At 39.9% G+C, this 12,711-nt stretch overlaps 1 protein-coding gene across 7 annotated transcripts in view; it reads right to left on the bottom strand.

Annotated features, from left to right (window-relative positions):
- Nucleotides 1–12,711, bottom strand: part of cyth1b (cytohesin 1b) — a 160,915-nt gene that overhangs the window by 65,266 nt on the left and 82,938 nt on the right. Inside the window, exon 1 of one of the 7 annotated variants that reach the window (XM_078401357.1) lies at nucleotides 6,080–6,346. The exons of 5 other annotated variants lie outside the window; for them this stretch is intronic. The gene's annotated coding sequence lies outside the window, so the exon portion shown is untranslated. Of the gene's footprint in view, nucleotides 1–5,849; nucleotides 6,033–6,079; nucleotides 6,347–12,711 lie in introns of those variants that run through there. One more of the 7 variants, XM_078401355.1, reaches the window with a different exon arrangement.

The following is a 12,711-nucleotide window of genomic DNA, read 5'->3' as shown; positions in this document are numbered from 1 at the left end:
TATCATTTATTGATCTCAACTCGGCTTATGTATTGCCATTGAAAAATTCAAATTAAATTTAAAGCATTTTATTTTTGCTCAAGATAAAACAGAAACAGCCTGGTGCAGCACATGGGATAGGAGATTGTTTTCTTAATCAGATTACAAAGAGGAAACAGTACATGCCAAAACTGAAAACATTTTAGGTATACAGTGCTCTGAAACAGTCACAGATTTGGAATTTTAAATACACTGTTGTTACACTGATAGGATCTATGGCAATTAGGACAGAGATACAGCGCAGATACGAGCCCTTCAGCCCATGGAGTCCACAACTCCATCAAGCAACAAAGTATTCAACAATGACTTTCCAGATCAGAACTCATTAACTAACTTTGCAATATGTAGATGGCTACATTCCAAATCACGTCCCTATATTATTGATATCTGTCTGCCATATCAAAACAATACTGTACAGTCCAAACCTCATTCTGTAATTACATTCCAACATTAAATGCAAAATTTGCTGACCTTGAACTGGTCAAACTGGTTTAAAATGAACCTTTTAGCATTGATTGGTTAAAGAAAAGGAGTATAGCTTAATTCCTAAATAATGACTGACTGGCCTCCACCCCCGGATGGATCAAACAGTGAACTTCTGTTGGATCAAACAGTGAACTTCTCTTTCTTCAGCGATGGAATTACACAGAGGTTGTAGTTCTGTGCTAAGAACTGGATATATCACCAGGTTTGCACACAATGCAGAGATCAGCAGTGGCCTGGGAATGCCTGGAAGGATTGTGTTTTATCTGGATTCAAGCTCACAAATAATTCAAAATGTGTGAATAATAAAACGTAAAAAGGTACATCCGACTACAAATGGACAACCAAAGTTTAAAAGGGCAGCAAAATTCCCCATCAAGTCACTGAAAAATTCAATGTTGTCTTGAACCATATGTTCCACAAATATCTTAAAAAGTCCCTTCTATCCTGTCATAAGGACTATACATTTCAATTTAGTTCATTGTTACAGTGAAAAGTTTTTGTTGCGTGCTATCCAGTCAGCAGAAAGACAATACCTGATTACAACTGAGCCATTTACAGGTATAGATACACGATAAGGGAATTATGTTTAATGCAAATTCTGATCAAGGAAAATTCCATGGTCATCTAAGAGGTAGATCGTAGTTCAGCGCTGCTCTCTGGTTGTGGTAGGATGATTCAGTTGCCTGATAACAGCTGGGAAGAAACTGTCCCTGAATCTGGAGGTGTGCGTTTTCACACCTATACTTTTTGCCTGATGGGAGAGGGGAGAAGAGGGAGTGGCCAGGGTGCGACACATCCTTGATTATGCTGCTGGCCTTGCTGAGGCAGCATGAGGTATAAATGGAGTCAATAGAAGGGAGGTTGGTTTGCGTGAAGGTCTGGGCTGCGTCCATAATTCGCTGCAATTTCTTGCTGGTCTTGGATGGAGCTGTTCCCAAACCAAGCTGTGATGTATTCTGATAAAATGCTTTCTACGATGCTTCTGTAGAAGTTGGTGAGAGTTGTAGGGGACATGCCAAACTTCCTAAGCTTTCTAAGGAAGTTGATGTGCTTTCTTGGTCGTTGCTTCAATATGGGTGGTCCAGGAGAAAATGTTGGTGATATTGACTCCTAGGAAATTGAAGTTTTCAACCATCTCTACTTCGTCACCGCCAATGCAAACTGGGGTGTGTGTACCGCTTCGCTACCTGAAGTCGATCACTATAATTTGCAAGAGTGGGCAAGTGCAGATTTGAACATTTGCTTGCATGTGGAAATGAGACAGAGAGGAAGGTGTTCATCATAGATTTCAGTGGACAGCAATCCACTGAAGACCAATATGGTATTGTGTTAATCATCTCAGTGACGCTTCCCAAATAGAAATATCTTGTTGGTCAGATGAAAGGTCATGAACATGAAGTGTTAATTCTGTTTCTCTCTTCACTGCCTGACCCACCGAGTTTTTCGAGCATGTTTTGGTTTTATTTCAGATTTCCTGAAGCTATTCTATTTTGCTTTAGGGCAATTGGAATGAATATTCAATGTAAATATTTATTCTGAAAATACGACTCTCATGGCATGTCCACTGGAGTATAAATAGAACTTATTGATTGTATAGGAAGAGGGCATCAACTACTTGCCAAAATTTATAGGAGTCACAGAATCAAACAGAAAAAATACAGCTCTTCCATTCAAAACAAAAACGTCTGTACACCAACATCCTTTGTGTCCTGTCACTGAGCAAATTTTCATCAATGTCCCACTCTTCGTTGAATCCCAAAGACTAAGCACTGGTTTTATTACAACCCAGTTCTGATCAACAGAGCTGTTATAGAGATGGCCAACAGCTTAAAGTTCCTAGGCATCCATATGACCAGCCACTTAACCTGGTCCCTTCACACTGATGCTGCAATCAAGAATGTTCATCAGCATAGTTATTTTCTTCAGCAACAGAGAAGACTTGGCATGCCCAACCTTTTCCTCAAACATCTACAGATGCGCAAGTGAAAGTCGACTGAAAGAGTACATCTCAGCCTAGTGTGGCAACTGCTCTGCTATAGACTGCTCAGTCTGTCACAGGCTCCTTGCTTTCTTCCTTTCATTCAATCCATGGTGGCATTAGGAAGGCCGGAAGAATTGTCAAGGATGCCTGTTGTCTTGGCTGTTCACTTTTTTGTCTTCTACCTTGTGGGAGAAGATACAGGAGCTTGATAGATCGGACATCCAGACTGAAGAACAGTTTCTTCCCCACTGCTACCAGACTCCTGACCCGATCACCTCTTTCACACCCCCTTCACAGATCTGCCGCTGCATATTCTTAGCTACCTCGGTTATTCCATTATTGCACTTTAATACTTTTTGCATTACTTTAGATTGCTCTACAATATTTGGACCATTTGCTGTTTTGCATTTGTTGTATTACCATTATGATGTATATTGAGTACTCTATGAGCTTCATGCGAGCAAGGAATTTCATTGCATCCTGGTCTACATGACAATAAGCCAATCTCAATTTAGAGTTAGAGGTTAGAGATACATCATGGAAACAGGCCCATCGACTCCACGCCAACCATCGATCACCTGTTCACATTTGTTCTATGTTATCCCACTTTCTCATCCACCCCTGACATAATAGGGGCATTTTTAAAAAAAATTACAGAGGCCAATTAACCTACAAACCTGCAGGTCTTTGAGATGTGAGAGAAAACCGGAGCACCCAGACGAAACCAACGTGATCACAAGTAGAGGTCAGGATTAAACCCAGTCCTCTGGAGCTTTTAAGCAGCAGCTCTACCATCTGTGCTTCTGTACCGTCCTGGATTTGAATTAGGATTGTCTTTCTTAGACAAAACCCTCAATGGGTGTTCCTTGCTCTGTGTCCAATCAGCGAATGGAGCAGTTTTCTTTGTCGGCCTTGACTAATCACTTGTTCACCTCCAGCAAATCTTCCTTTAATCTCTGTTGCTCCAAGAAAAACAAACCCAGTTTCCCCAAGGTAACCTTGCAGCTGAAATTCCTCATCCTTAGAATCATTCTGGTAAATCTCCTCAGTGCCCTCTCAAGGACTTTCACTTTTTCAATATGTGGTGACCATTTCTGAACACAAAACTCTAGCTGTGGAACCAGAGTTTTACCATTATGGTTACAAGATTAGAGAACGGCCATTTGGAATTGAGCTGAAGAGGAACTACTTTTTGCAAAAGGAGGTGAATCTCTGTAATTCTGTAGCCCAGAGAGCTGTGGAGGATAGATCATTAGGAGTTGACAGAAAGATCAAGAAATTAACAGTCATGAGAAACTGGCATAAAACAAGAGACGAGGCCTGGGTCTAATCCACCGAAATCATATTGAATACCAGGACAGTCTTGAGGGGCTGAGTGGCCTGCTCCTACCATTATATATTGTCCTCCTGTTATTAATATAACAGCATAAAGACCACTATAACCAAATGTCCCAAATTAAATTCATGTAAAAATGATTGTAATAAAATAGAATTAAGCGCAGACACTCATCAGGTCAGGCAGCATCTGCAGAAGGAGAAACAGAGTTTCAATACCCTTCATCAGAAGACAAATGATTGTCGCTTTTTAAAGCTGCCTGCGAATAAATAGCTATTTAATCCAGATCACAATTACTGCAAACAAGAAATCAGTATGAATGTCAACTGAGTTGCTGACAACTGTGCGTGTTTGGCAGTATTTCTGTAATAGTAAACAGAATTACTCATCTTTTGCTGACATAAACAAGAATCAGTTCCCTCTGGTTAGTCAATGAAAAAAAATCAGTGTTTTATCAAAATGTTCCCCATTTCACAAAACCCAAACCAGAACTGTAATTGCGATTATAGTTCTGGTTTAGGTTTTTGTAAAATGGGGAACATCCCTCAGTATACTGTAGAGAATATCATCATGATAATTAATAAATACAAATATATTTTCTTGCTGTTTGCAAAAGATTGTTTCAATTGTTTCAAATAATCATATAAAAACCCGTTACCCTTCAACAAAATGTATGGAGTTCATCGGAACATTTTTGAAAAATCCCAGGGAATTAAAATATTTGATATGATTATGATGTTACTTTCGGTATAATTAATCATAAAATGTGAATCTAAATACAAAGATCAAGATTTTGTTTACTCCTACCATCTCAATATTAACAATAAAGACAAATTATTTAACAGAACAACACAGAAACATGAGAAAGCAGAGCTTATCTTGGTCAACAGGAAATAGAATTTATCATGGAAGCAGAGCAAAAAAATCAATAATTCAATCATTCTATTTATTTATTGTTGTGTAAAATCATATACTCTACCTTCAGGTCATTTTTGGAACCAAGAATCTGAAAGCTATTGACAGGTAAATCAATTAGCACAATTGCTGCTGAAATTTATATATGGAGTCTTGTACAATTTGGGATTTGTGCTATATCATAGTGAGCTCTCTTAAATATGTAACAGTTAACCAAGCCTGTTGAAAATGGAGGATTTCCCTCAACATAGCCCGGAGCTCTTTATGTATTGTGTTCAAGGGGACTGTCCTGCCCAGTAATATGCAAAGTCTGACAGGTCAGAAGGTACTGAGCACTGACTGCAACTGTTGAGAAGCAGATGGTTTGATCCCAATAGACAAATGCTGAAACAGCATATATTACACCGGGGACCTCAAAAGGGCACATTTTCAGAAAGAATGCAATTCTGTTATTAAACAATTGGCTTATTATACGTAGAAGATATTAATGCCATTAAGAGTAGGCGTCAAAATTCTTTGGTCCGCGTGTCCTAATTAACCCCTTGCTGTATTACAACCAAATTTCCATGCGGGACCACCAAACAATTGTTGAAAATAATTATTTACAATTTCAATTTAGCACTTCTTCTCATCCAGCTCACTGGATGACAAGGACAAACGCTATGGATGACCATATTTACAGCATCTATAACAAAAGGCAAGGTTACTGTTTACTTTAACCAAATGAAAGCACGTCCAACCAAACTCATATCTAAATAATTGCATCTAAATACCAGAAATGTAAAATTAGGACAAAAGGAACAATTTCTGACCTCTAATTCAGTCACATTAGTTATCCCTCTGCTCAACGCTACAAACAAAATGCAATAGAAGCATGTGAAGACAATGACAATGAACACTGAAAATGTAGGCAATAATTCGTGATGTGAAGCATCATTTGGAAGAAAAAAATCAAGAACAGAAAATGTGAATGTAAAGGCATAAAATTTCAATTCTGTTTGGACAAAGATTGTAAATGAAACAAATATGATAAAGAAATGGCTCCAAAAAATCTAGGTGAGGTATTCATTTAACACAACTCAGAAACTGTACCTGGGTATGTTTGTCCAGGACCCTGTCCTCGCTTCTATCCACTAGCTGACAGTCTTCAATACACACAGCAACATCATTGAAAACGGGTAGATTTCCAAGACAGCAGTGTACAGACAAATCCCAAGATCAAAATAGATCTCCAACAAAATATAACCATTGATATCATGCTTTACGTGTTCAGCAAATAGCAGAGAATTTCATCAAATTTTTTTACTAAATAAAATCTTCACCTTGGTTAAAAAGGCCTTTGTAATCTTAATGTTGTCCTTCTTCTGTCCACAGGCATATCCTTAGACTGTGCTGAGAAGACCAGTGGCTGCTGCCAGTAAACCATTTATCCATCAGCCAGAATTGTCAGATAGAAGAAAAAAATGTGCTTTCAACGTAAATACAAAAGGTTTCCAGCCAAGTCCTGCTTAAAAGGCTGAAATAGGTGCTGATGCCGCACTCTCAGTATGTTTCCCCAGTGATGCAGCTCCTCTCTTTCTCTGTTGGATACATGTGATTAGGCTCCACCCTTGCCTGTGCTAAACACAGCTCGACTGAAAATCAGCTCTCAACGCTGATCGGATTCTCCAAGGACACATTACACCACATGCATTGCTCTGGGTTTAAAGTTAACTCCTTAGGCTCTAATCCTTTCTACACTGCACCAGGAAATCTAAAAATATAAAACGCCAGCTTTTCATGAACACTTGCGTTATTTCGTACAGGGCCAAAGAGGAAAACAATCACCTACCATAACACATCAATTCAAAATTATTTACAGCACTTGCTGTTTAACTGGGCAAGAGTGGACTACAATGGAGTCACAAGAAACTGCAAATGCTGGGATCTTGAGCAAATCACAAAGTGCTGGAGAAACTCAGCGGGTCAGGCGGCATCTGTGGAGGGAATGGACCAATGCCGTTTCGGGTCGGGACCTTTCTGGAACACTGGAGTCTGTTGGTGATAAGTACAGTCCCCTTTCAGGAAAATCTATTACACAAAATAAGTCAGGGCTATTTTTTCCACGGGACATTGTGCAAACTTGTGCAGAAAACAGTATCCAATTAGTTCCACATTAGAATTAATTTTCAATTCTCACACAGAAAAGGGATCCACTAAGCCTATTGCATTTTATAACTTTGGTATCCATCCCCATCCCAGGTATTTTCCACTGCAACTGCAAGAGATGTAACAACTCTCCCTACAATTCCTCACTCGCTTCCGTCTAAAGAAGCCTGCAACCCTTCCAGAGGAGACAGAGGTTTCAGTTTCAGTTTAGTTTATCGTCACGTGTACCGAGGTACAGTGAAAAGTTTTTGTTGCATGTTCACCTTTTCAAACTTTGTCTACTGCATTCAGTGCTCTTGATGTGGCCTCATTTACATCGACACGACCAAGATTGGACTATGCGAGCGATTCATCAAACACTTGCGCTCGAGTCCGCTAAGGATTGTCGGATCTCCTGGTTGCGAACCAATTTAACACCCCTTCCCATACTGACCTTTCGGTCTAAGGCCTCCTCCATTGCCAGAGTGAGGTTCTTTGCAGCACCTTATATTCCACTTGGGCTGCTACAACCTAACAGTGTAGGAAAGAACTGCAGATGCCAGTTTATTCGAAGATAGACACAAAATGCTGGAGTAACTCAGCGGGACAGGCAGCATCTCTGGAGAGAAGGAATGGGTGATGTTTAGGGTCGAGATCCCTCTTCAGAATGACCTAATAGTCTTACAACCGAATCTTACACCCAACAGTACAAACATTGAATTTTCCAATTTCAAGTAATGCCCCCTCCCACACCTTCCCTCTCTTTCCAATGCCCCACCCGTACCACGATGTGTACACATTCTCCCACTATCTCCCAACCCCCCAAAGTCACTCTGCCCCTCTTTTCTCCTTCATGCACTCATTTCCCATTCCCAAACTCCCCATTTCCTTTGTATTCTCCCTTTCAACTTCCCCTGTCACCCAGATCTCTCCCTCTGGCTTTACATTACACTTCTCCTCTTCTCTCCTTATCTGACACACTTTCGTTTTCTTTTCATCTCTAACCTTTGTCACTTACTCCACCCATCCACCAAACATCAACCACCCATTTACACTAATCCTACATTAACCCTTTTATTTTATTATCCATGCCTTCTCATCAAGTTCCCTCCAGAGTCTACAACTCACCTATATACTAAAGATAATTTATAATGGCCAATTAACCTACCAATCCTTTGGAATGCAGCAGGAAACGAGAACACACTAGGGAAACCCACAGGGTCACAGGGAGAATGTGCAGATTCCATATGGACGACACGCAAGGTCAGGATCCAACTTGGGTCTCTGATACTAAGATGCAGCAGCACTTCCAGCTGCATCCCTGTGCCACTCAATGATGTTCACAGCATTTAAGTATCTTAATTAGCATTTGAAATATGCTGGGAGTCCAGATCCAGGGGTCACAGTTTAAGAATAAGGGGTTTAAGATTAATTTAGGACTGAGATGAGGAAAAACTTTTTCACCCAGAGAGTTGTGAATCTGTGGAATTCTCTGCCACAGAAGGCAGTGGACGCCAATTCACTGGATGTTTTCAAGAGTTAGATTCAGCTCTTAGGGCTAAAGGAATCAAGGGATATGGGGAAAAGGCAGGTACGGTGTACTGTACTAATTTTAGATGCTCAGCCATGATCATATTGAATGGCCTACTCCTGCACCTATTTTTCTACGTTTCTATGTTTCCAAATACAAAGGGATAGAAGACTACAATCAAGTGCTGTACATGGGTTAGGGACAGCACAGAGGCGCAGTGTTAGAGTTGCTGCCTCACAGCACCAGAGACCCAGGTTTGATCCTGATTACTGTCTCTACGGAGATTGTACGTTCTTCCTGTAACAGCATGGGATTTCTCCAGGTGTTCCAATTTCTTCCCACAATCCAAAGACGAGCAGGTTTGTAGGTTAATTGGCTTCTGTAAATTGTTCATAGTGTGTAAGATTAATGGTGATCACTGGTCGCCGTGGATTCGGTGGACCGAAGGGCTTGTTTTCACGCTGTATCCCTAAACTAAAGGCATAAATGCGTGTTTGATGATCAGTATGGATATGAAGGGCTGAAAGGCCTTTTACTGTACTATATGACTCGATGAACATTGGCAGCTGTGTTCATGCCTATAATTCCTGATCTTTTTATGGATAGCATGCACCACTGAGAGTTGCACTGTGTTAGTGTACACAACTTTACCGAGACCCTGTGTTAACAGCTTACTTTTCATTCAAAAAGACAATCAATACAGACGCAGGTTAACACGCGATTTGATGTTGGGGTTTGACAGTGTTTAAATATACACGATACATTTAGTTTGCCAGTGAGATGCTGCTGGTACATTGATTGAGCATTTCAGATAGACAGCCAAGATCCCACCAAAAATAGTCAGCAACCGAGCAAGGCAATCGAGTTTGGAATATTTTGACATCATTACGATCCTGAATTAGAGTTGCCTAATCAGTACTCCAGGAAATGGACTGGCTAAGGCCCACCACAATTGACAATGGATAAGCATTATAAGCATTTCAAAACAGGCAACAGGCCACAAAGTCATACAGTGTGCAAACAGGCCCTTCGGCCCAACTTACCCCCACACCGACCAACATGCCCCCACACCGACCAACATGCCCCATCCACACGAGCCCTACCTACCTGCGTTTGGCCCATATCCCGCTCAATCTATCCTATCCATGTACCTGTCCAAATGTTTTTTAAACATTTTGATCGTACGTGGCTCAATTACCTCCTCTGACAGTTTGTTCCATATTACTAGGTAAAATACATCCCATATTTTCCGTGCTAAAAAGTTGCCCTTCTGGTTGCTATCTTACCTCCCTCACCTTAAACCTATGTCCTCTGCTTCTTGATTCCCTTGACTCTGTGCATTTACCGTATATCTATTCCTCTCATGATCTTGTAGACCTTTATAAGATCACCTCTCATCCTCCTATGATCCAAGGGATAAAGTCCTAGCCTACTTAACCTTTCCCTATAGATCAGACCCTCAAGCCCTGGCAACATCCACATAAATCTTCTCTGCACCCTTTCCAGTTTAACAACATATTTCCTAAAACAGGGGGACCAAAACTGAACACTCTATACTTGATGTGGCTTCACCAATATCTTGTACAACTGTAACATGGTCTCCCAACTTCTCAATTCATAGTATGAGAAACTGTGGTCTCCCAATACCTGAATCTCTGTAGCTTTTCCTTCCACCTCACTAACTGGAACTAGCTCAGATCTACAGAGCAACTGCTGGATTTTACCGCTCCACCATTTACAGAAACTGTTGATTTGGATTTATCCATTTAGAGCAATTATCATGACAGGAACCTTGTAGAGGTCAATTAATAGTCAAATTAGCCAGTAGCCCAGCTTGATGATCTTTAGATAGTTGAAATCTCAAGGCTGTAACTGGAAATTTTAAATTCACCCAAGTAAGTATTCTAGATATTTTTTAAAGGAAAATAGATATTCTAAACAATGCTGTTCATGAAACTAGCAAATCCTTCTAAAAACCTGTCTGGTTCACTAATGATTTTTAGTTAAGGAAATCTGTTAGCTTTACACAGTCTGGGTCTCATAACTTCATATACACCTGTGATTCCATGCACACAGCTGAAAAGCTCGTATCTTAATTACCCTCCTGAAATCACCAGCACAATCTTCAATGGTATCAGTACAAAACCTTGCCATGATCCAATTGGTATAAATCAGAAGTGCGGTTGAATACTTTGTACATGCCTGGATGAGTGCAACATCAAAAACTCTCATAAAACACCATCCAGGACAAAACAGTTTCTTTGATACTCCATCCACCATCTTAAATATTTATTCCTTCCATCACCATCACACTGTGTGCCATCCACAAAATGCATCACATTTACTCCACTCCATCAGACTTCCTAAACTTACAAGCTCTACCCAAGTAGAATAAAGGCCGCAAGTGCACGAGGAATACAAAGTAAATCAGTGCTAAACTTCACAAAGCAAGCAATACAACAAGAGATCCGTACTCACTAAAAAAGGAATTGTTATAAATATATTCCAAACAATAAGCATACTTATCATAAAATTGCTCATGCTACTCGTGGTCTAGGCTCATAGGTGGTGTCACATGCAACTTAAATTAGTTACATCTTAATTGCTGATAGCTTTCCTTTCTGCAAAATTAATTCTATAAACAGAAAGTAATGAGTTACTGCTATGTTCTGGTACTTGCCACAGGTTATAACAGACGTCGGGCGGGTGGGGGAGCTGGGACCTTGGTTACACATTTCCTCCAGAGGGCAGCACTTTCAATAAAGCAGCACTCTAATAGTGGAGCGGGTTTTCAACACTCAACTTTCAAATCAAAGTGAGAGTGTAAGCTGCTCTGTAGGTTTAATCATGGTGAGGGGTTTCTGCATAATCTCAAATCCAAACTAAATATTATGCTAAAGGCTGCTAATTTACAGACATTTATATATGCAACTATGTTTATAGAGGTTCTCCCCAGGTATCGAATGCCCCTTTAATGTACAGCTCATACAGACCAATGTGCATTTTGGAGTCCAGTGGTATGGATTTGCTGGCTGCTGCGGGTTGCCGGCATCTTCTGCTGGGTAGGAACTTAATTACCGGCAATATTCAAACAGTTGAATTAAACACACTGGTTTAACTGCATGTTGTCATTGGTTAGCAGATGTTTTTATTTAAATATATTGCCCGATTTCCTACTTGTGAATTGCTCGGGTTATAAACAGTTCTCAGGAACAGAACCCTGTCATAACCTGGAGAGGCCCTGTGTGTATAACTATGGAAGGCACACTATCAATTCCCATGGGCCAATATAACAGTAATAGCAAAACAAATGACATTACCTTCTCCCAACAGACACAGATTAATTCTAAATACAAAAAATATTACTTTTGAATCTTATTGCAGTTCATGAACTTTGTTCATGGAATGCCAAAAGATTTTTCCCAAATGTGGTCTTGTTGAAATTAATAATAATCACTTTAAAATGTTTTTGCAGAAATTATCTTCAATTAATTTTGCCTTCCCATCTATTACATTATATCAACATTTGTGTGCAAGTGTGTGCATGTGTATACACACATTCACTCTGGACTTTCCCACCACACTTTCAAGCCCACCCCACCTCCATTCCCTAATCTAGTTCCAGATTTTCTATTGCACAGTACACATAGGTGGAGTACAAATGTAAGTTTTTATGTTGGGTACAGTAGTGTGTTCAGTAGTCCATCGGGCGTTGGGCTTATGCGTCACTGAATTTCCCAGCAGCAAGCCGATGAAATAATAATTTGTCCATGACCTGTAACATAGCTTGGGTACCAACAAAAAACTTGGTGCTTTTTGTTTTTTAATCTAACTGCTGTGGGTTTACACTCCATGACATAGGCAGAGCTTATTGTCGTATTTGCAACAGAACACAGAAATACATTGGAGGGTTTAAAGCACATGCAGCCAGTAATACATTACACTTTTTTTAAAAACAAGCACTAATGTTATATTGGGCTTCTATGCACCATTTTGCAGTGAATAATTGCTTTGAAACATAGTTGTCTATTATGAAGGATTGGGGATTTTGGGTAGGGCTTGTAATAATAAGTGATGATTATATATATTATTTGCTACTTTGAAAATGAGTATATCACTCGGCCAGAAGAGCATAAGAAAGGATGAATGAGAAAGCTATGGAACTGACTTTTGCCTTTTGCAAATACCCAACAATGTCCAATAAAATTTGGCCTGTGCATTGAATTTCCTAATGCAGATTCACAGCACAGAAAAAAATCAAGAAGAATTCTAACAAGTCTCTCTATCCTTGCATCT

The sequence above is a fragment of the Rhinoraja longicauda genome, chromosome 6 (genome assembly GCF_053455715.1).
Source record: "Rhinoraja longicauda isolate Sanriku21f chromosome 6, sRhiLon1.1, whole genome shotgun sequence".
Classification (NCBI taxonomy): Eukaryota; Metazoa; Chordata; class Chondrichthyes; order Rajiformes; family Arhynchobatidae; genus Rhinoraja; species Rhinoraja longicauda.
The sequence above is the reverse complement of the archived record's forward strand: the minus strand, read 5'-3'. Positions and strand labels throughout refer to the sequence as shown.